We start from the raw sequence: 12318 nt of genomic DNA, 5'->3' as shown, positions 1-12318 counted from the left end.
ATGGATAAGTTGAAGTTGGCAACAACAAATGGTGAAGAAAATAAGTAGATGTAACCACGTAAGCTTATGGGTTAATAAGTTGGGAAGGACCAATTAATAGACTTACTATGTTCACTACTCTATTTGTATTTGCTTCATTCGATCTTGGCCAAAATTTTTGCCATACCAAAGTCCTAAATTTTCGATTCATCTCATGGTCAAGTAAAACATTACTTGCTTTAAGGTCTCGTGGATAATTCTAAGACGAGAATCCTCATGCGATACATGATACCTCGGGTAGTTCCTTTAATAATATTGAATAGTTTTGCCAAACTAGTTGGGCGTGCAAACTCGAATCGACAAATGCTCAAGAAGGAGAGAAAAGAAAAGACAAAGTTAAATATTTAAATTTATTTTGTGTATGTATAAGATAATGTTGTTATTTAAAGGTTGAAGGATCAAACCAAATAGGAACACGTCAAGGCTTTTGTTGGGCATGAATTCATATACAAGCAACTTTTCGTTTTTCTCTAAGCGGCGTCCCTAACAAATTTCACAAGATTCCTATGCTATAATTTGGCAATTAACATGACCTCATTCTTGAACTCAAGCGACCCTTGACCGTAAGTTCTTGAGAGCCTTTTAACGCAATTTCTTTTCCATCTGCTAGTGTGCCCTACAAATTAACATATTAACATGCATTTTTCTTAACTACGTTATTTTAGTTCCTAACCATAATTACCTTGTATACAGGCCAAATCCACCTTGTCCTAGCTTATTTTCATCACAAAAATTATTGGTTGTCGCTTGTAAAATATTCAATTGAATTGAAGGAAACTTCTGCGACCTTCCTATATTTTGTAGATCAAAATTTTCGCTTGAGTTCCCACGAGGAACACTTCCAATTACCAAGTCAAGTAATCGAACTTCTTGGCCTTTATCCTCTGTAATAAAACAAAATGTGATTGGCTATAAGATTATAACATAAATTTGTAAATGCCAGTATGATCTAATAGTGCATACCTTGAACGTTTCTCCTTCTCCAGATAAAGAAACCACAAGCAGAAAACAGAGCTAGTCCTAGAGTAGCTAATAAGCTTGCACCAAGTGGAATCCATATTGATTTGTTTTGTTTCGTTTCATCTGATAATTGTTTCCCAGAGAAAAGAGATCTTATCATCAACTCGTGGAAGGACATGTAACAAGAAACACAAAAACTCAACTAGCCTTAAGAAGCAAGAGAGCAAAGCTTGCAACTCATACAGTGGAAGATTGTTTAGACTAGATACTAAGTGTGCTGGCAACCATATCTACTTAGGCTGAAATGAATACAAAAGAAGATGGCTAACTAAATCCAATCAAAGGAGCAGATCCTTTTTTGGATTGGCTAACCACTTACTCAACAGTCGATTTGACTATTCTTTTGTTACAACAAATGATCTTGCAATTTTTTTGTTTAAATCAAATGCAATCAGAGATGAAGAGGATGAGAAGGATTGGGAAAAGGAGCTGTGGTTAAGTCGTTGGCTGTGAGGAATGCTGGATTCAGAAAAGAAGGCTCTTAAACCATTAGAGATTGAATGAATAGATGGTTTCCATGTTCCAATTTGGTAGTTTTTATTACATCAATTTACTTACGAGTCATCTAGCCATACTTACCTTTTGTAAATGTATGTACAGGAGATAAAGCAGCAGTAGTGTCAGGTCCTAGTGCATAGAAGGGATGCAAATCCCAGAGGAAATAACAGTTAGGCTTCTGAAGAAAACCACCTTGCTTCACACGACAACAGTCATTATGGGTTTCTGTGGCTCGCTTTAGGCAGGTCCAACAATTTTCCTGTGATAAATCTGGGGTGCATTGCATTAGTGCATATATAGTTTGAGATTCTGTAAATTTTGCTTCCTCAGTTGCATACTTAAACTTAGAAGAGCCGTTGGAAGCATTTCTCATCATACTGACCACCAAACCATCCCAAGCCATTTCAAATTATGTTAGTACGTCTGATTTGATGCTTTCATTGTTATAAGCTACATCCGTGGGTTCTACCTCCAAGTTTCCAAAAAATGGGCGATTTGCATAGTGTACAATACACGGTCGTAAAACTGCCAATGAAACAGCTTCTTTCCAGTGAGGACACTTAACTCTGAGATTATTAACCAAGGAACTGACACAACTATAACAATCATCTTTAATTAAGTCTTGTTAGTTTTTAACTTAGCAATAAGGTTTAAAAACAATCAAAACCGATTGTTGAAGTGTTTGAAAGATTAAAACAAAAGCAAAACAAAGAGAAAATTGAATGAACAAAGTGATTTCCTCATTACTAGAATAAGAGCATTGTTACATACATAAATAGATCAAAATACATTGAAAGAAAACAAAGCTTGCTTGTGCAAGTGTCTAAAGGTTTACATCAACATAATGACAACCTAAAATGACTACAAAATCAGCTAAGCACATAATTAACCTTAGCTGACCAAGGAAAAAAATGATTACAGCATTAACTAGTAAAAGTCAACTAAATAAAACAAGCTACTGTCGAATTACACCATGGACGTTAGCATGCATCTGCTGTGTTCTTGGTTCTCTGCATGCAACGTCTGCCTTGCATGGTTTCTTGCATGTTGCTGCTATTGTTGCCACCTTTGAACACTCCTCCTTGGCTACAAAGCAGCAAACTCCAATCTCATTCTTCAAGTGCTTAAATCTTAGAGCAACTAATGGTTTGGTTAATAAGTCAGCAAGCTGGTCTTTCGAGCAGCAGTGAACCAAGTTTACTTCTTTGGACATTTCAGCCGCCCTCACGAAGTGATATTTGATTTTAAAATGCTTGGTCTTACTATGAAAAACCGGATTTTTAGTAATGGCAATAGCAGATTGATTGTCGACCTTAATCACTATGGCTTCCTTTTGATCAACATTCAAATTGCACAACATTTTCCTAAGCCAAATGGCTTGATTTACAGCAGAGGTAGCAGCAATATACTCAGCCTCAGCAGTGGATTGAGCCACTATTTGTTGCTTCTTTGAGCTCTAGCAAAAAACACCTGAACCAAGAGTGAAGAAGTAACTTGATGTACTCTTCATGTCATCAGCTGAGCCAGCCCAGTCACTGTCTAAATATCCCACTAGCTTCAACTCCTCAACTCTTTCAAACTTCACTCTACAGTTTAAAGTGCTTTTGACATACCTTAGGACCCTTTTTGCTCCTTTAAAATGTGTAACAGTGCAGCAGTGCATGAACCTCGATAGAAGACCAACATCATACATGATGTCTGGCCTAGTTGCAGTCAAGTAGAGCAGGCAACCAACTAGGCTTCTATAATTCTTTTCATCCACTCGATCTTCATCACCATGGCTTGAGAGTTTTTCTCCTAGTGCCACAGGAGTGCTAGCAGGCTTGCAGTTTGACATGCAAAACTTGCTCAAGACCTTTGATGCAAAAGCCTTCTGGCTTATGAAGATGCCTTGCTCGTTTTGGTTCATTTCTATACCAAGAAAGTATGTCATCAAGCCAAGATCAGTCAATCTCAAACACACTTTGCATTTGCTTCTTAAAAGTCTCAATTGGCTCATTTTTGCAGCCAGTGACCAACAGATCATCTACATATAGCGACACGATCAGCAAAGTCTCCTCTCCATCCTTCTTAACATAAATAGTAGGCTCACTAGTGCTCTTTGTGAATCCAAGCCTTGTCAAGTAGCATCTATTCGATCATACCAGGCCCTTGGAGCCTGTTTTAGGCCATACAGGGCCTTCTTGAGCTTGTAGACTTTTTGTTCCTCTCCATGAAGCTTGAAGCCTTCAGGTTGCTCTATGAAGATTTCCTCCATGAGAAATCCATTTAAAAATGTTGATTTGACATCCAGTTGATGTACTTGCCATTGTTTCTAAGCTGCTAAGGTAAATAACAGCCTTATAGTGTCCAGCCTTGCAACAGGAGCAAAGGTTTCAAAGAAATCGACTCCTTCCTGTTGACTGTACCCTTTCACAACTAATCTGGCCTTGTGTTTGTTCAGTGATCCATCTGCATTGTTTTTTATCCTGAACACCCACTTTACTCCAATGATCTTCCTATTTTCTGGCCTATCAACTAGCTCCCAGGTGTCATTCTTTTGGATCATTCTCAGTTCAGCTTCCATAGCCTCTTGCCAGCATCTTTCTTTTAAAGCTTCAGCATAGCAAGATGGCTCAACCATGGTCACAACACATCTTTCATAGATGTCTGCCAGTGTTCTAGTGCCTCTGACAGACATATCATCATAATCATCCATAGCTTCACTTTCAATTTCAGCATGCTGCAGATCAAGGTCCTACAAGTCTTCTTTAGCCAAGCTTGCATCAGTCTCATTCCACTTCCAATAGCTTACTTCATTAAACTTGACATATCTGCTCACAATCACTTTCTTGGTAGATGGATCAAAGATCCTATAACCCTTCTTCACACTGCTGTAGCCTACAAACACCCCTGGCACAGACTTTCTTTCCAGCTTAGTTCTCTTCTCTGCTGGCACTAATGCATAGCACAAGCATCCAAACACTTTCAAGTGTGATACAACTGGTTTCTGTCCAAACCAGGCTTCAAAGGGTGTCTTACCCTTAACTGCTGCAGTCTATTTAGCAAGTAAACAGATGTGTTTACTGCTTCAACCCAGAAGTTGTTGGGCATTTTGGCCTCAAACAGAAGGCATCTGGCCATATCGAGGACAGTCATGTTCCTTCTCTTACAAACACCATTCTGTTGTGGTGTGTAGACAGTAGTCAGTTGGTGTAGAATCCCTTCTTCATCACAGATCTTCTGGAACCTTTGAGACACATACTCAGCTCCATTATCTGATCTCAAGCTTTTAAGCTTGCAGTTGGCTTGGTTTTCTACCAAAGCTTTGAACTTGCAAAAGAAGTCAGTAACATCTGACTTTTGTTTCAAGAAGCTTACCCAACAAAACCTGGTGCAATCATCAATGAACAGGGTAAAATACCTGCAGCCATTTAGTGAGGTGGTCTTCATTGGTCCACAGATGTCTGTATGAACCAACTGAAGTTTCTCCTGGGCTCTCCATGCCTTGTTGACTGGAAAAGGCAGTATGGTCTACTTGCCAAGCTGACAGACTTCACATACTTCTTTCTTTGGCTCAATCTTGGACATTTCTTCAACCAAATTCAGTTTTTGCAATTGCCGGAGTGAGTTGTAGTTCACATGCCCCATTCTTTTGTGCCACAAACTTGCTTCATCAACATGAGCTGCATATGACTTTGCTTGCAACTGATTCACATCCACATTGAAAGTTCTATCTTACATGGCTACTGATGTTAACACTTGGTCAATAGCATCTTTGATTACACAGGTTTTGCCTTCAAACAGGAGAGAATGGCCCTTTTCCAGTAGCTGACCAACACTTAACAAGTTTTGATCAATGTCAGGTACATAAAAAACTTCAGAGATAGTTTTAATACCTGACTTGGTGCAAATTATAGCCTTGCCCTTGCTTCTAGCCTTGAGAAGCTCACCATTTCCAATTCTGACTTTGGACTCAAAAGAGCTGTCAAGCTCCTTGAGCATGCTTTCATCTGAGGCCATATGATGAGTGCATCCACTATCAATCAGCCAAATCTTGTTGACTTTGCTCGAGCTTGCAAAACAAGAGGCTATGAAGACATGTTCTTCCAGTGCCTCAATGTCCTCAGTAGCTTGAGTTTGATTTTGGTGCTGTGACTGAGCTTTTGGTTTGTTTTTGCACACGTTTTCAATGTGGCCAAGCTGTTTGCAGCCTCTACACTGAATGTCAGGCCTATACCAGCAGTATTTCTCAAGGTGAGTTGTTCTTTTGCAGTGAGCACAGGGTGGAAATTTCTTCTTTGCAGCTTCCTTCTTCTCTCTTTCTTTCTTCTCTAACCAAGGCTTCTTGCCTTTGTGATTTGAGCTCAAGCTTGAGCTCTCTCTGCTTCTGGCTTGAAAAGCACCTTCAAAATACTCCTCCATTCTGTTTGCTCTTCTTTGCTCTTGTGCAAAGAGAGCATTTATCAGCTCTGTCAAGGGAATGGCTGATAAGTCCCTCGAGTCCTCCAGGGAAGAAATCTTTGATTCATACTTCTCTGGCAGGGTTGTTATAACTTTCTCAACTACCCTTTGATCACTAAAATCATCCCCAAGCAGTGTTATGTTGTTGACAGTAGCCATAATTCTGTCAGCATACTGTTTGACAGTTTCTGAGTCTTTCATTCTCAGATTCTCAAAATCCCTTCTCAAGTTGATCAGTTTCTACTACCTAGTTTTGTCTGAACCCTGAAACTCCTCCTTGACTTTATCCCTGGCCTCCTTTGGTGTGTTACATGCCATTATCCTTGTGAAGATAACATTTGAAACTCCACTTTGAAGGCATGACATGACCTTGTACTTCTTTGCACAGTCTTCATTATACTGCCTTATCTGAGCTATCGTTGGATTAGCTCTCAAGGGTGGTGGCTCTGTATCATTTTGAACAACATTCCACAGGTCATGAACCTGTAGGTATGTTTTCATTTTTACAGCCCATATGTTGTAGCTTTCACCAGCAAACACAGGTGGAGGTAGTGGTGAAAAGCTCATCTTCACGCAACTTCCAAAAATTTAGCAACAAAGGTAGCTCTTGTTTCTTTTCTTTCAAGCACTTAGCTTCAACAAACACAGCACACAACAAGAGGCCCTCAAAGACAACAGGCTCTCGATACCATTTGTTAGTTTTTAACTTAGCAATAAGATTTAAAAACAATCAAAACCGATTGTTGAAGTATTTGAAAGATTAAAACAGAAGCAAAACAAAGAGAAAATTGAATGAACAAAGTGATTTCTTCATTACTAGAATAAGAGCATTGTTACATACATAAATAGATCAAAATACATTGAAAGAAAACAAAGCTTGCTTGTGCAAGTGTCTAAAGGTTTACATCAACATAATGACAACCTAAAATGACTACAAAATCAGCTAAGCACATAATTAACCTTAGCTGACCAAAGCAAAAAATGATTACAGCATTAACTAGCAAAAGTCAACTAAATAAAACAAGCTACTGTCGAATTACACCATGGACATTAGCATGCATCAGCTGTGTTCTTGGTTCTCTGCATGCAACGTCTGCCTTGCATGGTTTCTTGCATGTTGCTGCTGTTGTTGCCACCTTTGAACAAGTCTCCTCTGCACATCCCAAGTGCGTAAGCTTTGCTGGAGTCTTGGCCACCAATGGCTTCAAAGAAACCACCATTTTCAGAGACTTTGTGTGGGAGAGAATCGAGAATATGGTCAAGGTTTTTTCCATATGTACTGCTGGTTGTGAAACTACCCGAGTCATTATAGCACCTAAAGGTTTGGTAGGTTAGATTGATGCCTGCAAAATTTTCCATATGAAAGCTTTCGTTAAGGGGTTTTTCTTTTATAAATTGGCTAACCACTTAGTCAGCAGTGGAACTGACTTTCTTTGTTCCAACAAATGAAAAACATAGGAAAGCCTCAAATTTTTTGTTTGAATCAAATGCAATCAGAGACGAAGATGAGTGCTGGATTGAGAAAAGAAGGCTCTCAAATTGGATGAATATTTGGACAAATTTTGTAATTTTGCAAGTCTAGGATATCAGATAACTACGAGAAATAATTACAAATTAGATAACAATAACAGTAAGTTTTGGTTGCTTATAGACGTTAAGCTCTTTCGGAATGATACCTATTATCTCCATCTCTCTCTCTGTTACCAACTTAAAATTATAAATAATATTGATAATTTCTAAAATTATTTATTCATCCTAATTTTTATTGCCATTAATATTAGATTTCATTTTATTATAATAAAATGTTAGTTATTTTTATTATCATTAACATTAAAATCCTCATTAAAGTAAAATTGTTTTATTATTATTTAATTTTATAATTACATTGATAAAATAAACTGGAAATTTCTTTATTAAACTAAAATACCAATTAATTTTAGTGGTTGAGACACTTCTAATTAATATTTTTATTAAATATTAATTAATTTCATTTTAATTAATTAATTTAGTAAATGTTTTTGAATAATCTCATTATAAGTTTTGATTATATCTGTTTTCTTTTACACAATGTCTAGAACTACCCATAGTTTCTTTCCAACCCATAAATTAGAGTATAATGCACTTCAGCGTACTCGAACCTTTCCTCATACATTAGCAATAATGTTCATGTCAATCGAATTAAGACTTCATCGACATTAATTTAATAAACGGAAAATAAATAACTTTCACATGACATAATAGTTTTTCATTTAGCTATAAGTTGCATGTTATATATTTTATCTCACATGCAAGAATTATTTTAATTATTGTTAATATTATTGATCATGTATAGAGATAGAATTTATTATGTTGAAAGGTCATAGAAAATATTCTATAAAATTATTTACATTGTTAAAATTTTTATTATTAAATTTTAAATTATTTATTCTCTATTTTTATTTATCACATATTTCTTTTTTGTTTTGGAATTTAGATAACATCCAATAAATCAATTATTATATCTTTACTTTTTATTAATTGAACTGTTATTTATTTTGAAGATTATGGACGTAAATAATGAAAATAAATTGAACGTTTGATTATTTCTTTTTAGATCTTTACTTGATAGGGATTAAAAAATATAAAATTTTGTATTTATAAAGATTTCAAGTTCAATTTTTGTGACAATTGGTAGAGTTAGGGATTAATCAATAGTTGAGGTTAAAACATGTTTATAATGAATTTGAATATTGTTAAGTAGACCTGTCCATGGGCCAGGCCGGGCCCGGAAAAAAATTTCAGCCCGACTCTTAGGCCCGGGCCCGACCCTGCCCGAAATATGGGCCTAAAATTTTGCCCAAGCCCGGCCCGGGAAAAAAATAATAAGCCCGAGCCCGGCCCGGCCCGTTTTTTAATAAACACAAAATAAAATATTTTAAAAATAAAAAATAAAAAATATATATTTATTATATTCGGGCCGGGCCGGGCCCGGGCCAAAAAAGTTGAACCCGAGCCCGGCCCATTTTTTAAACGGGCCTCGTTTTTTTGCCCAAGCCCATATTTCAGGCTTATATTTTTACCTGAACCCTCTCATATTTCTAAGGGCCATCGGGTTTAGGCCACCCGACCATGGATGTCTATTGTTAAGCATGAATGGTTGCTAATAAAATGAGGAGAGAATGAGAAATTTTCAAAATTATGATAGTCTTGGTATACATTGTGTGAGATCAATGAACAGAAAGACTACTGTATGAGATATTAGAGCTTAAAAGTCCTATTCCAAGAAAATGGTGATGGCCAATTTTTACACTTTATGCGAAATTGATGAGCAGAAAGTTATGTGATAGGATATTAGAGACTTTAATTATTGTTTGAACTAAGTCGGGAGGAAAGCATGTAATTGAAGTTTTGCAATTGAGCCTAACTCAATGAATTTTTATAAATGGGAGTTTGTGAATTTATTAATTAGAGGAAGATAGTTGTTTCTTGATGCACTATTCATTACATTTGACCATGTAAGTTGTGGGAAATAGTTAAAGGAACAAATTTATTATGGTATGGAGTTTGCTATATATGTTTCTTTATTGTATTTAATGATGAGGTGAAGATTATGGCAGAGTTGATGTGGAAAAATCAAATATATTCATGGTTAGAGATTATTATTATTATTATTTCTTTCTTATAACTATTTATTAATCAAAACACATATACAAATAAAAATAAAAGGCTTGTAATAGTTTAAACAAAGGGCAACCCTTTAAACATTCAAACAATACATTTCTAGCCAACAAAATTGAAACTTTAATAATAATAACTCATCCTCGTTGAGTTCTCTAATTACCTACTATGAAAAGGCAGAAATAAAGGTTCAAAAACCTTTAGGCTATAACCTTATCCAACCTATGTGCGTTAGTGTTGGTGACCTTTAGGATATGAATGATATCCCATCTTCTACCCGGTCCAACATCTGACCTTTTTTACTTTCGTATATGTCGTTTTATTTATATAATTTATATGATAATATATATATGTAAACATAATAAAAAATTTTTTAAGTTATGTTTAAAAATTAAAAATCTTATATATCATTATTATGTATTGGAAATTTTGATCAATTAATTATTTGAATCCATAATATCTTTTGATTTTTGAATTGATAGCATTTTTACCGATATAATTATTTTAATTTAATATATAATATATTTGCTTATAGATGTCAAGCTCTTTTAGAATGATACCTATTAGAGTTCGCTTTTCTTTGAAAAGATGCTTATTTATTCTAATTTTAATTTAATTCAATTTACCCATGAGTCATGTAGAAGATGCCTACATACCTTTTATATCCGGGAAGGAGGTGGAGGAGATAAGGATGGGGTTGTTGTAGTATAGAAAGGATACAAATCCCATCCGAACCAACATTAGGCTTCGAACATAACCTCCCCGCTTTCCACGACAATGACTTTCATAGTTACTCACAGATTGCCTTAGGCAAGAATCACAATCCTTGTGTGATAAATCTAGAGTGCAATCGCATTAGCGCAAATATCGTTTGGAATTTCAGAACGCCCGCTTCCCCAGGTTGCATACTTAGTAGAAGACCATTGAAGCCTTGCTCACCACTCATCCATCAAACTCTCCCAAATAGTATCAAATTGAGTTAAGTTGGAAGTGATGTCCGCCAGATTATAGCCTCGCATCGGTGGGTTGTAGTTCCGGATTCCAAAAGGGCGATTTGCATAGCGTGCAAGACAAAGAGGACCACCTCCCCATGAAAGGGCTTCTTTTCGGTTGGGACAGCTAGCTATGAGATCCTGGATTGAAGCATTGAGACATGTATAACAACCGTTTTGTTGGTGTTGGAGGTAGTAGCAAGCTGCTGAAGCTTTGCTTGGACAGCAAGCCTCGAGGCTTGGAGAAGAAACAATCAGGCAAGAAAAGCAGAAAGAAAAATGCAAGTAGAAAAACAGAAAAGAAGAGAGATTATTTGAATGAAAAATGAGTTAGATTTTCATTAACATTCAAAGAGGTTTAAAACCATTACATATATGAGATAACATATCACTAAAAAACAAGTTACCACCTAATCTTGTACCTAACACCACTAAATTACATTGAAACTTGATAATATAACTTGTTCAAGCTATATTGCTGAATTATCAGTCAATCAACATCAAAGATACATCAAAATGTTTACCTACTTAGTTCAATTTGAACTAAATTACAAAAAAAGCTTAAAGGGTAACAAAATGCAACAAGCATATTCAGCATCTTCATTCTCTATCTGCTGCACACCACTGCTCGATTGCCTGCTACCATTTCTTCCAGCATGGCCACCTTTGTATGGGAACTAAACTCAACACTCCTCCTTAGTTTCCATTCTATTAACACCTAATTCCCTTCTAAATTTAACAAATTTGGACACATTGAGTGCCTTTGTAAAGATATCAGCAATTTGCACTTCTGAATTGCAATGAACCAGCTCGATTTCATGAGCTTGCTCCATCTCCCTTATGACATGTAGCTTGATGTTGAAGTGTTTTGTTCTACCATGGAAGACAGGATTCTTTGCAATTGCAACAGCAAATTTGTTGTCACAGTAAATCTCTGTTGCTCCTTCTTGAATTTGGTTTAGATCAGCTAAGATTTTTCTAAGCCATATGGCTTGATTCACAGCAGATGCAAAGAAGAACATATTCAACTTCTCATCGTTGATCGTGCCACCGACTTTGCTTCTTAGAACTCCAAAGAAAACATGCCGATCCAAGGTTGAATGCATATCCAGATGTGCTTCTCATGTCATCACACGATCCAGCCCAGTCACTATCGACATATCCTACTAACTTCATGTTTTCAACCCTTTTGAACATCACACCATGATTAATGGTGCCTTTGATGTACCTTAGCACTCGTTTAGCTACTTGAAAATGCTGATTGTTGCAGCAATTCATGTATCTAGATAGCACACTGACTGCAAACATAATATCGGGCCTTGTTGCAGTCAAATATAGTAGACTACCAATGAGACTTTTGTACATAGTCTCACAAACTGGTTCACCAGTTTCCTGTCTCGATAGCTTCATTCCAACAACCATTGATGTGCTTGTTGGCTTGCAGTTCTTCATTGAGAACTTGTTTAAGACTTTCATAGCAAAGGAACTCTGGCTGAGAAAGATTCCATTTGCTGTTTGCTTCACTTCCATTCCTAGGAAGTAATTCATTCTGCCTAGATCAGACATCTCAAACATCTTCATCATTTTCTTCTTAAAATCATGCAGCATGTTCTTGTCTCCTCCAGTTACCAACAAATCATCAACATAAAGTGACAGGATAAGCTGAGTT

This window comes from Gossypium raimondii, chromosome 6 (assembly GCF_025698545.1).
Source record: "Gossypium raimondii isolate GPD5lz chromosome 6, ASM2569854v1, whole genome shotgun sequence".
Classification (NCBI taxonomy): domain Eukaryota; kingdom Viridiplantae; phylum Streptophyta; class Magnoliopsida; order Malvales; family Malvaceae; genus Gossypium; species Gossypium raimondii.
The sequence above is the reverse complement of the archived record's forward strand: the minus strand, read 5'-3'. Positions refer to the sequence as shown.